The sequence below is a fragment of the Gekko japonicus genome, unplaced genomic scaffold (genome assembly GCF_001447785.1).
Source record: "Gekko japonicus isolate JY-2015 unplaced genomic scaffold, Gekko_japonicus_V1.1 scaffold1434, whole genome shotgun sequence".
Lineage (NCBI taxonomy): Eukaryota > Metazoa > Chordata > Lepidosauria > Squamata > Gekkonidae > Gekko > Gekko japonicus.
The window spans coordinates 292,909-305,285 of record NW_015160884.1 but is presented as its reverse complement, the minus strand read 5'-3'; the positions used below and the strand labels follow the sequence as shown (position 1 = coordinate 305,285).

The window sequence follows — 12,377 nt, the reverse complement described above, 5'->3', positions numbered from 1 at the left end:
AGCAGCCGGGCAGTCTAGCAACCCATCCCGTCTTAGAATGGTGGCCCTTGCCGTTGTTCACCATCAGCACTGTAACGAGAGCAGGAACTGCACCGACTGCTTCTTGCTGTTAGATAAAGATGGGCTGCCATGTGAGTCTGTCTGTAACAGCAGCAGTAGAAAAGAGCAAGAGTCCAGGAGCACCTTAAAGACGAACAACATTTGTGGCAGGGGTTGAGCTTTCCTGAGTCACTGCTCACGTCTTCAGAACAAGTGAAGAAGTGAGCAGTGACTCGTGAACGCTCACCCCCTGCCACAAATGTTGTATTTATTTTGAACAGGCTCAGTCTTTCAGGTGCTCCTGGACGTCTGTTCTTTCCTACTGCTTCTTGCTGTGTCGTAGATGTATCCCGGGAGGGCAGGGAGTGGGTGACGTCTGACTTTTGCGTTGGAAGGGCTTGTTCATCACTGAACTTCAGGACAAGGGAAAGATATTTATTTGTGTTATCCATAGTCCGCCTTTCTCGCTTGGACTCAAGGCGGATTATATAGAGTGAGCCAAGACAATCAATAGCGAGGACTCTTGATAAGCAATGCGATAGGGTTTGGGTTACAGAGCCAGTCAGAGATCTAAACACAGAAGCGAAGCAGAGCATAAATATTAACATGGCACACTCAGTCATGCAAAATTCCACATTAGGATCCTAGTTTCAGCAAGCTGCACGCTCTAGTATAGATCATATAGGCCTGGTCGCAGCCGTACTCTCCAGAGCTCAGTTCTGAGTCCTGTATTCGAGATCCAGCCTGCAACATCCTTTTTTGTGATGGGACTGGGTCACGTGATGATTCTGCATTTCATGCATTCCTTAGTTGTACTCAGGGGTCATTTTGTAGAAAAAGAGGTGTGGGAGCTCATTAGCATAACTCATTAGCATAACTCATTTGCATATGCCACACCCCCTGACATCACCGGAATTGTGTCAGAAGGCAACACCCACCGCTCAGGCTCCACTGGACTGTTTTGGATTGCTAGCTATTGGGGGGGACGAGGGACATGCCGATCTGTCCTCGCAGAGGAGAGAGAGCTTGTACCTGAATGAAACTTGGTCTTAAAGGTGCCACTGGACTGTTTTGGCTCTGCAACTTACCTGGCTGCTGGGAGCAGGGGGTGGGGCTTGTTGCATGTGCCCGCCCCTTGGGATCTTTACTGCCGGAGCTCCGCTCCTGTGCGCTCCTGCAGGAAATGACCCCTGGCTGTACTCTTACTGTGACACTGGCCGGATTTGCAGCTGGATTCAGAATGTTCTGGAACACAGCCTCCCTCATCTCCAGGGGTGACTGTATATTAACCGCCCCCCTCTTCCTTTTTTCTCTCCAGCCACTGAAAGGGAGTCCCAACGAGGGCTTCTCTTGAATGGCTTTCGAAGGGTGCTGGACAGGTGCCGTAAGAAAGGAGGAGCACTCATGGAAGACCCGTGATGACCGTCCTCAAGGGGGTTTAGTTCCCAAATGGGAGAAGAGCCAGAAACCGGCGGCGAAGTGGGGGTGGGGGGTGGGGGGGTTTGCTGGTATTCAGGCATATGCCGTGTTTGTGGTTTCTGGTGAAGCATGCATTGCCTGTTTCGTGGCTCAGCAGACAAAGCCGACCTGTGTTCAAAGTCCAGCTTTTGTCGTGGAGGGCTTTTTGCAAGTGCCTGGTGCCCAGCGCCCGCCCGCCACCCTGGCGCTCTGCCAGTCCCTTGGGTGGAAGATGCTGCTTCAGGTAGCTGCGGGCACAGCAACGCGTGGCTCAGCAAAACGGGGCATGAGCCCAACTAGAAGACGCTTCATGCTTTGAGATGCTTCCTGTTCCACTTCCTGTCGTGACAGGAAACGGCTATCAGCAGGCAAGAGCTGTTCAGAGCCTTCTCTCTCTCCTCTCCCCTGCCCTGCCCACCTTCGATCTTGAACATGGATATTTTGTGAGAAGGCAGAAGCACTCGCAAGCGCCGCTGCGTGCATCCTTCTTAAAAATAAATAGGACAGGACAGGACGTAAAATGCTGCCCGTGCCAAAGGTTTACGTATATCTTGATGGCCCTGATGGATGCCCTTATTATTTGGGTTGTCAACCGCCATCCATAAAAGAGGCAGCGGCTGTAACCCTCCCCAGTTTTTCTGTTTCTTTCGTTTTTTCCCCCGAAGCCCTAATGAGAGCCCCGCATGTCCATTGCATCTTCTAGCTGGTTGGCAGGAGTGCAGTCTCAGATTGAACAGGCTAATATCCAGGTTGCTATGGTAACTGAGACCGAGAGGGTTGCGGCATTTGAAAAAGCGGTTTTCTCTCTCTCCCATCCCCATCTCCATCTCCATCCCCGCTGCCCCCCTCCCCCTCCCTCCTCCTGCACACACTGCTCGATTATCTCATTCCTTCAAAGGAAAGGATGCATAGAATAGGCTGGTGATCTCTGGCGGCTTCCATTTTGAACACACACACACACCCTGTTCTCTGTCCTGCCACGGGTGCAGCAGAAGGTGGCACAATTTGTGCACGTAGCAAGCAGCTCTGAATTTCTGATGATGCCTTCCAAGAGCTGTCAATATGGCCAAGGAAGGAATTCCTGAGGGCATCCTGTCACACACACACACACACACACACACCCTGCCGTTCACGTTCCCAGGCTAAGTCTGTTTATCTTGGAAGAAAAGGACTCTGTGATAATCGAGGGCTGGGTTGGCTGTTTTGAGGGCCCACAGCTCAGTGGGTAGAGCCCCTGCTTGGCATGCAGAAGGTCCCAGGTTCAGTCCCTGGCATCTCCACTGAAAAGGGTCTGGCAGGAGGTGAATTGAAAGACCTCCGCCTGAGACCCTGGAGAGCTGTAAAGAGGGGCTGTGGCTCAGTGGTAGAGCCCCTGCTTGCCATGCAGAAGGTCCCGGGTTCAGTCCCCGGCATCTCCAGGTAAAAGGGTCTGGCAGGAGGTGAATTGAAAGACCTCCGCCTGAGACCCTGGAGAGCTGTAAAGAGGGGCTGTGGCTCAGTGGGAGAGCCCCTGCTTGGCATGCAGAAGGTCCCGGGTTCAGTCCCCGGCATCTCCACTGAAAAGGGTCTGGCAGGAGGTGATGGGAAAGACCTCTAACCTGAGACCCTGGAGAGCTGTAAAGAGGGACTGTGGCTCAGTGGGTAGAGCCCCTGCTTGGCATTCAGAAGGTCCCAGGTTTAGTCCCCGGCATCTCCACTGAAAAGAGTCTGGCAGGAGGTGATGGGAAAGACCTCTAACCTGAGACCCTGGAGAGAGCTGCTGCCAGTCTGAGTAGACAGACGGTGGGTCTGATTCGGTATCATAAGGCGGCTTCATGTGAGCACAGTTTTCTCTCTTGAGGGGTGGCCTGGCTCCCCCCCCCCCAGTCCTGCTGACCTCCACCCTCAGTTCTCCAGACACCAGTTAGGTAGGCAAGGGAGCGATCCATTGCTGCTTTCTGCCTCTGTCTGCCCCTGTTGCATCTTGTTATCCCGGAGGAGAGCTGTAGGGTCGTTAGGGGAGGGCGCTGCTTCTCAGCGGCTGCCAATGTGCAGAAATGGTTTGCATGGGGAGGGGAACGTGGCGTCCTTCAGAGGAGGGAAGGTCAGTGAGGGGTAAACCGGGTAGCCCAGGCTAGCCCCATTCCTCAGAGGGAGACGTCCGAGGAATACCAGGGCCGGGGCGTGGGGGCAGGCAGTGGCAAACTGCCTCTGAACCTCTCCGGCCTTGAAACCCCCACGGGTTTCATAGAAGCCAGCTATAACCCGATGCCGCTTCCCACCACCACCAAGTGGGGGTCTGCCGACTAGCATTCGGTCACTGAATGGGGATCAATTGGGCGTGACCACCAGGGGTCATTTCGTAGAAAAAGAGGTGCAGGAGCTCATTAGCATAACTCATTAGCATAACTTATCTGCATATGCCACGCCCCCTGACATCACCAGAAGTGTGTCAGAAGGCAACACCCACCGCTCAGGCTCCACTGGACTCTTTTGGATTGCTAGCTATTGGGGAGGGGGGAACGTGTAGATCTGCCCTCACAGAGGAGGGAGAGCTTGTACCTGAAGGCGGGCCGGGGGGGGGGGCTCTGCAACTTACCTGGCCGCTTCTTCCTCTGAGGGCTGCTGGGAGCAGGGGGTGGGGCTTGTTGCATGTGCCCGCCCCCTGGGCTCCTTACTGCCGGAGCTCCGCTCCTGTGCGCTCCTGCAGGAAATGACCCCTGAATTGACCACTGAGTGTGGGGGGGGATGGAACCGTGCACAGCTTTCACTGATGTCAGCAAGAGATGTTCCCTGGCCATTTCATGGTCTCGCCCGTCGCCCCACTGGGTGCTGGGCCGCCTGAAATCTTGTGGCTGGGACATGGAAGAATTGGGTTTGCAGATGGGTCTGGGGAGCCGTCGTTGTGTTCTCTTTGTCATCTGTCTTGCTCCGTGCCATGCCAAAAGGGAGAAGGCGGACTTTGGGTGCCTTTTGCAATGCGCACACCTAAAGCTGGCTTTGGAGACGCGTAGGCTGTAATCCTGGATGAGGAAATTTGGACAGTACAAGATGTGAGTCTGTGTATCCCGAATTACCCCTAGAGGACACTGGACTCCTCCTGCTAGGTATGTGTTAACACAACTTGTCTCCACCCTTTCAAAGCCTCCTCTGCTGTTTCTGTTCAGTCTTGGATTTCAGTGCTGAAACATCCAGGTCTTAGTTACAGCTCAAAGGCCGAAGCCATGTTTTCACAGTCCTTCTGTGGTTGCAAATATTTGCATCTTCCTCTGCTCTGGCGTTTGCTTACTGTGTTGTGTGAGCAAGGCCGTGCAAGCCGTAGTCCCAAAGCTGCACGTGGCCCTCTGGTTTGTATTAAAACACATCTGGGGAATCTTGTGGCACAAACAGTTGGCTAGGCCCTCATCGCTGGTTTTTACAAAAAGGGGGGGGGGGGGGGTATTTGGTCCCAGGTCCAGTGACGGAGGAGGAGGAGGAGAAACAGTTTCTCTCGCACACATTAGACAAATCATTTTTGCACTGTCTCGAGGCCAGAGGTCACCAAACTGGTCTGTTGTCTGTGCTCATAATTTCCTGTGAAGTTCTGATGAAATCGACAGGGTGCTGTTCCTACTTCTCGTCCTTTCGCATCCAGTTGTTTACCAAGGAAGCACAGATTCTTAATGGGCGTGTTTGTAATTTTGCTTTTGCTAAACCTTCATGTGTTCATCATGAGGCAGGGCAAGGAGCTCTGCAGGGGACTGTCGGCCCAGGACGTTTTGCCAGCTTGCTCCGAGCCCTCTTTTCCTCCTGAGATTTCAAACAAGGGGCAATTCTGCATTGGCTTTTCCCTCCATTGTTTTACCAAAACCGAGTTGGAACAGAAATTCCCCTGCTGCTTTCACTTCCTTTGGTCACCGGATTTTTATGGCACGTTCGCTTCCTTTGATCACCAGGTTTTATGGTGCCTTCTGCATAGATTTATGCAGGGCTCTTTTTATAGAAAAAGCCCAGCAGGAACCTATTAGCATAATAGGCCACACCGAACAGCAGAAACTCATTAGCATATTAGGCCACACCCCTGACAGCACAGCTCATTAGCACATTAGGCCGCACCCCCATGTTACAAGAAGTGTGGTCATCCAGCCACACCCACCTTTTGCTTCTTATTCTCTTTACCTTGTTTGTTGTCAAAACCCAGGGCCTTTTTTTGGAGCAGGATCTCCTTTGCATGTTAGGCCACACACCCCTAATGTAGCCAGTCCTAATGAGTTCCTGCTGTTGGGTGTGGCCTGTTATGCTAATGAGTTCCTGCTGGGCGTGGCCAACTTGGGAGCCAGCCGGAACTCCGTTCCTGTGCGTTCCTGCCCAAAAATAGCCCTGGATTTATGGCCGTTCTATGGTTGTTCAGTGGTGACTTTGCAGTCGGTACAGCATTGCCCCAAGGTATTTAAATGAGATTTTGAGCTGCACCTTTTCCTCCGTGTTGAGAAAATGCGGAGCGAATGCCAGATGCAGAATCGCCCAACCTTCTCCTAGGGCTGCCAAATGCAGCCGGGGGGGCGGGGATTCCCCCGCTTCGGACCTCCGATTACCGGCGCGCCGGAATCGGGGCCCAGGGGAAACCCCCGCCCCCAGCGTGCGACGTCACTTCCGGGTGACGCGCGCGCACGTGCCCGTGATCGTCCGGGAGCCCCCCGCTCCCGGACGATCTAAATTTGGCAACCCTACCTTCTCCCCTCCCTCTTTCAAGCCCATCTCGGTAGTGGTGAGAGCTAAAAATGTACCAGAGTCAGAGCTGTTGGGGTTTTTTTTAATGGAAACGGAGGTTGTGAGGGTGCTGGTACTGCAGCCAATTGTCAGCAAGCTGCCAAATTTCTTTTTTTCCCCTGGGTTTCACATGTATGCGCTTACTTGCTTTCGGATTCATATGTAGACCTGTTGATGCGCTTAATTGCTTAGCTGTTGGAACATGTATATCTCTCAAGGCCACAGGTGGTTCGCTGCTAGATAGTTGCTTGGGTGATCTCACGGAGAGCCGTGGGAAGGAGATATGTTATGCCGACTAGAAGCGTTTGCTCTCAGGCCCGATGGCGCGCGCGGGAAGTCCCGCAATTGGGCCACAGGTGCAGGGGTCCTTTCGTAGAAAAAGAGCTAGGGGAACTCATTAGCATACCTCATTAGCATATGCCACACCCCCTGACATCAGGGGCCCGGCGGTGGACCTGCAAGGCCGGCGGGAGTGCAAGGAAGCCCCGCGAAGGCCCTCCCTGGCCCCAGGCAGGCAGGGGTGGGGAGAGGCAGGGAGGAAGCAACTTACCCTCTCTCTTCTCCTGCCTCCTCCTGGCTGAATGAGGGCCGGAAGCGGGGCGGCCGGAAGCAGGGGGTGGGGCTTCGTTGTGTGCCCCCCCCACACCTCACCCGGGGGAACTGCGTTCCCCCGCGATCCCCCGCGAATCTACCTCTGCTCAGATGTTTGAATGTACTATAACCTGTCATGCTCGTTGCTTTCCCTTCATACCTAACAGTGATCCTGTACATGCACCTATAGCTTCAAATAAAGTAAAACCTTTCTACAACAGTGTACATCCTTGATGCTGTGGGAAGCCTGACACCAATACAGAGCCTTGCTTTTTTATTATTTACTTTATTAAGTCATTATTCCCCCTAATGGGGACCCAAAGCCATTCACATCTTTCCTCACGACAACCCTGTGAGGTAGGTTAGCCTGAGAGAGTGTGACTGGCCCAAGGTCACCCAGCAAGCTTCCATGGTATGAGCGGGGATTTGAACCTGGTTTCCCCAGATCCTAGACTGACATTCTGACCACTACACGACACCACCGCTCTCTTTTCTGTGTTTGTGTGATGGTGTGGAGTATACACCCAGCCCAAAGTGTCTTGGGAGTAAGAAAAAACTAAGTCCAAAGGCTGACTCTCACGTCCACATGTCCCTCAAGAGCGCACCGCCTGATGCCTGCCTGTCTGGAGATGGCAGCCCTCTGTGGCACTGTATTGTTCTTCTTCACCCAAAGGGTATGTTCAGACAGGGCGTTTCAGCCGGCATAAACTATACCGGTTGGAACCGGTACAGTTTATGCCGGCTGAAACGCGATCACACTTACCTCCCTCACAGCGGAGCCCATCGCTGTATGCCCGTTCACATGCTGCGGTGTCGGCGTTTTGTTTTTTTTAAAAACTCAATTTGAGCATGCGCATAGGCAGCAATCCACAGAATGGTGATCTTTGCGCATGCTCAAAACACCCCGTATTACATTTAAAGTTTAAAGGTAAGGACTTACCTTTAAAGTTTAAAGCCCAAACTGGCCTCCCTGAAGTCCCGGACTCCTCCGGAAAGTTAAACTAAGGGCCTTTTCTTTTTTAAAAAAACAAACGCCGGGACGAAGCTTCGCCCAAGCGCATATCCGCAACCTAAAAAAAAAAATGGCGGGCGAAAATCAGAAGCCTCGGGCTTCCAAACGGAAGTGGCTAGACACCGGTGGAGAGCGATCAGACGGGGGTAAACCGATTACAACCGTTGTACTCAGGATACCACCACTTGGGGACCTAGTGGCAGAGTACAACGGTTTAAAGGGCTTTGCAACGGTTAGGGACGGAAGGCAGATGTTCTACGTGTGAACGCCGGTAAGTTCACCGATTGCAACCGGCACCTATACCGTTGCAAATGCCCCGTCTGAACGCACCCAAAGAGTCCTTAAATCCTTCTTCACCCAAAGAGTCATCAACACATGGAATTCACTGCCGCAAGAAGTGACAGCGGCTACAAGCATAGAGGGGATTGGATAAACATATGGAGCGGAGGTCCATCAGTGGCTATTAGCCACAAGGTATAGATGGAACACTCTGTCTGGGGCAGTGATGCTCTGTCTTCTTGGTGCTCGGGTGGGTGCAACAGTGGGAGGGCTTCTGGAGTTCTGGCCCCGCTGGTGGATTTCCTGAGGGCACCTGGATCTGGACCACCGTGTGACACAGAGTGTTGGACTGGATGGGTCACTGGCCTGCTCCAGCATGGCTTCTCTTACGTCCTTATTGTTTGAGATGAAATGAGAAGCGCTTTCTGGCGGCATTTAATGCATGCAAGCTGTCACTCGGTGGCACCCAGGCGTACACCTTTGCATCTTGCCATCCAGTATCCTGAGAGAAGGATGTAAACACCACAGGGAAGCTGAAGGTCTGACTCTCTCTTGATCGGGGCTTGTGTATTCTTCATGTCTATGGCGCTGAAGTGTCACCAAAAATAGAGCTTTTCTCTTTCTTCCTTTCTTTTTTTGGTGTGTGTGTGTGTGTGTGTTTCTTTGTTTCTTCTGCCCAGAAGGCCAAGGGGGCAACTTGGCTCCAGCATTATTTTACATCTTAGCATTTCACACATGCACTGCTTACAAGATGAGAGCCCTTAAGATCGGGCCCGGAGTCATCCTTCTTTCACCCACCCCTGCTTTAATTTTCTTAAGACATCCGGCCTGATGCCGAGTTCTGGGGAACGGAACGCTTTGCACACTGCGGTGTTACATCGCTTGGTCTTAATGAAAGCTATCGTTTGGCTTTTATTTTTTGGGTTTTTTTTTTTTTTTTTTGCTGTGGCTCCACGCAGCCTCCCTGAAACACGTGCAGAACAATCTCTGAAGGAAGTAAAGGATGCACTTTGTTCCATGCAATGTGGTGATCTTTGCTTTAAGCAGGGGTCATTTCCTACAGGAGCGGAGCCCAGGGGCGGGCACATGCAACAAGCCCCACCCCCTGCTCCCAGCAGCCCTCAGTCAGAGCAAGAAGCAGCCAGGTAAGCTGCAGAGCCCCCCCCCCCGGCCCCCGGTCCAAAACAGTCCAGTGGCACCTTTAAGACCAAGTTTTATTCAGGTACAAGCTCTCCCTCCTCTGCGAGGACAGATCTGCATGTTCCCCCCCCCCATAGCTAGCAATCCAAAACAGCCTAGTGGAGCCTGAGCAGTGGGTGTTGCCTTCTGACACACGTCCGGTGATGCCAGGGGGTGTGGCATATGCAAATGAGTTATGCTAATGAGTTATGCTAATGAGCTCCTGCACCTCTTTTTCTACAAAATGACGCCTGGCTTTAAGCCACCCACTGTGGCTTGGCAAAGAAGATTGGAGTTGATTTGTGTGGGGCTGCAGTGAGAGGCACTGGTTTCCTTTCCCAGAACGATCATCCAACATGGGGATGGGGGGGGGGGGAGGAGACCTCTTTGTCTTGAAACGGGATCCATCTGAATGCTGGAGTGGACCAAGATGGGGGCTGCAGAGGCAAGGAAGTGTCGAGTTTCTTTGCTGGACCGGTCAGCCAGGACCTGAAGGCCGCTGTAGGATCCATAGAAGGTGGCAGGGGTACTTTAAGCCTCTCAAGCATAGGTCATTTCGGGGGGGGGGAACGCAGTTCCCCCAGGTGAGGTGCAGGGGGCGGGGCACATGACGAAGCCCCGCCCCCTGCTTCCGGCCGCCCCGCTTTCAGCCCTCATTCAGCCAGGAGGAGGCAGGAGAAGAGGGAGGGTGAGTTGCTTCCTCCCCGCCTCTCCCCACCCCTGCCTGCCTGGGGCCAGGGAGGGCCTTGGCGGGGCTTCCTCGCACTCCCGCTGGCCTTACAGGTCCACCGCCGGGCCCCTGATGTCAGGGTGTGTGGCATATGCTAATGAGTTATGCTAATGAGTTCCCCTAGCTCTTTTTCTACGAAATGACCCCTGCTCCCAAGCATACAAAAGCTGCCTTTGACAGCCACAAGGTGTGTGAGCTAATGCACTTAACCCAGGTCCAAAGAAGATTAGCAGGGAATCTCCTTTACAGTTCTAAACTGAGAAGGAAGAGCTAGACCAAGGTGGGGTTTGTTTGTTTTTCCAGATTGTGTTCCAGGGAGCCTTGGGGTTTTTCAGAAGTTTGTTCCTTGATGAGAAGGTCAGTGATGGGATGACCTTCCCTAAGAGACCGCTTGGTTCCCGCTGCGGGAACGTCCCTGTGCAGTTTGTGGCTCTGCAGGGGAGTGTGGGATGTGTGCTAGGCCATACTCCTGGGGCCTGTGCCTTGTGGGAACTGACATAAGAACTAGGGTTGCCAAATAGTTTTCACTCACCAGCGGGGGAGGCTCCGTCCCGTCTGAGAGCAGTCCGTGTGTGCGCTGCCGACGTTGGGGGGCGTGGCCGAGCTCGTTGGGGGGAAAACATATGGTTTTCCCCCCCAACGAGCTCAGCCACACCCCCAACGTCGGCAACGTGGCTGCGTCACCTCCGGTGACGCGGCTTCGGGGGCGGGGTTCCCCCCGGGCCCCGATTCCGCCAGGGTGGGAATCGGGGGCTCTGAAGCGGGGGGTTACCCGCCCCCCGGGCACATTTGGCAAGCCTAATAAGAACATAAGAGAGGCCAGTGCTGGATCAGGCCAATGGCGCATCCGGTCCAACACTCTGGGTCACACAGTGGCCAAAAATACCAGGTGCCCTCAGGAGGTCCACCAGTGGGGCCAGGACACTAGGAGCCCTCCCACTGTTGCCCCCCCAAGCACCAAGAGCATCCCTTGCCTTAGACTGAGAGATCCTATCTATACCTTGTGGCTAATAGCCACTGAAGGACCTCTGCTTCATATATTTATCCATAAGAACATAAGAGAAGCCAGTGTTGGATCAGGCCAATGGTCCATCCAGTCCAACACTCTGGGTCACACAGTGGCCAAAAAGACCAGGTGCCATCAGGAGGTCCAGCAGTGGGGCCAGGGCACTAGAAGCCCTCCCACTGTTGCTCCCCCCCCCAAGCACCAAGAATAGAGAGCAACACTTGCCTTAGACTGAGAGATCCTATCTATACCTTGTGGCTAATAGCCACTGAGGGACCTCTGCTCAATATATTTATCCATAAGAACATAAGAGAAGCCAGTGTTGGATCAGGCCAATGGTCCATCCAGTCCAACACTCTGGGTCACACAGTGGCCAAAAAGACCAGGTGCCATCAGGAGGTCCAGCAGTGGGGCCAGGGCACTAGAAGCCCTCCCACTGTTGCCCCCCTCCAAGCACTGTTGCCCCCCCTCCAAGCTTGGCAATGGTATATCAAATATACAAATTCCACTAGTAGAGAAAACCATCAAAGATGGCCAAAACGATATATTAAACAATTAAAAATTTGGTGGTGTCACAACAACAACAGCAGCAGCATTTATGCATACTGTAACTATAATAAGGCATAAGAGATAATATTCCCTCCTTTGAAGATAAGGCATAAAGTCCATGTATTCAGTGGAACTTGATAACTTTTTTTATTGTTGTTTTTTTTACAACACTACAAATGAAAATATAGGAAGGGAAACTACCTCTAAGGAGAAAGAAAAAGAAACCCACTAATGACTAAAACCCCAATAGTAGGAGATCAATACATCAGCTTATTTCCATATGAATCTAAAATGCTAGTAATACATTGAACATAGTCGGGTATGCGAAGTCATTTATCTTTTAACCATCCATGATAGGAGGAGTCCACATAGTCATAAGAGGCAGAATCAGCGGCCAGTATTGTTTTGCAAAGATGGACACCACAGGTCTCTGCAAAGTACATAAACTTTCTATTTTGGGGCAGGAACGCACAGGAACGGAGTTCCGGCTGGCTCCCGAGTTGGCCACGCCCAGCAGGAACTCATTAGCATAATAGGCCACACCCAACCGCAGAAACTCATTAGGATTGGCTACATTAAGGGTGAGTGGCCTAACATGCAAAGGAGTTCCTGCTACAAAAAAAGCCCTGGGTTTTGATAACAAACAAGGTAAACAGAATAAGAAGCAAAAGGTGGGTGTGGCTGGATGACCACACTTCTGGCAACGTGGGGGTGTGGCCTAATATGTTAATGAGCTGCTGTGTCAGGGGTGTGGCCTAATATGCTAATGTGTTTCTGCTGTTGGGTGTGGCCTATTATGCTAATGA

The 12,377-nt window shown here is 52.6% G+C and overlaps 1 protein-coding gene and 1 non-coding gene across 2 annotated transcripts in view; both read left to right on the top strand.

The window, feature by feature from the left end:
• The window catches only part of LOC107120633 (unconventional myosin-Id-like), a 196,059-nt gene that overhangs the window by 177,399 nt on the left and 6,283 nt on the right, over window positions 1-12,377 (top strand). The window lies entirely within an intron of this gene.
• Window positions 2,844-2,915, top strand: TRNAG-GCC. The gene has a single exon. It is a non-coding gene; the product is annotated as a tRNA-Gly (tRNA).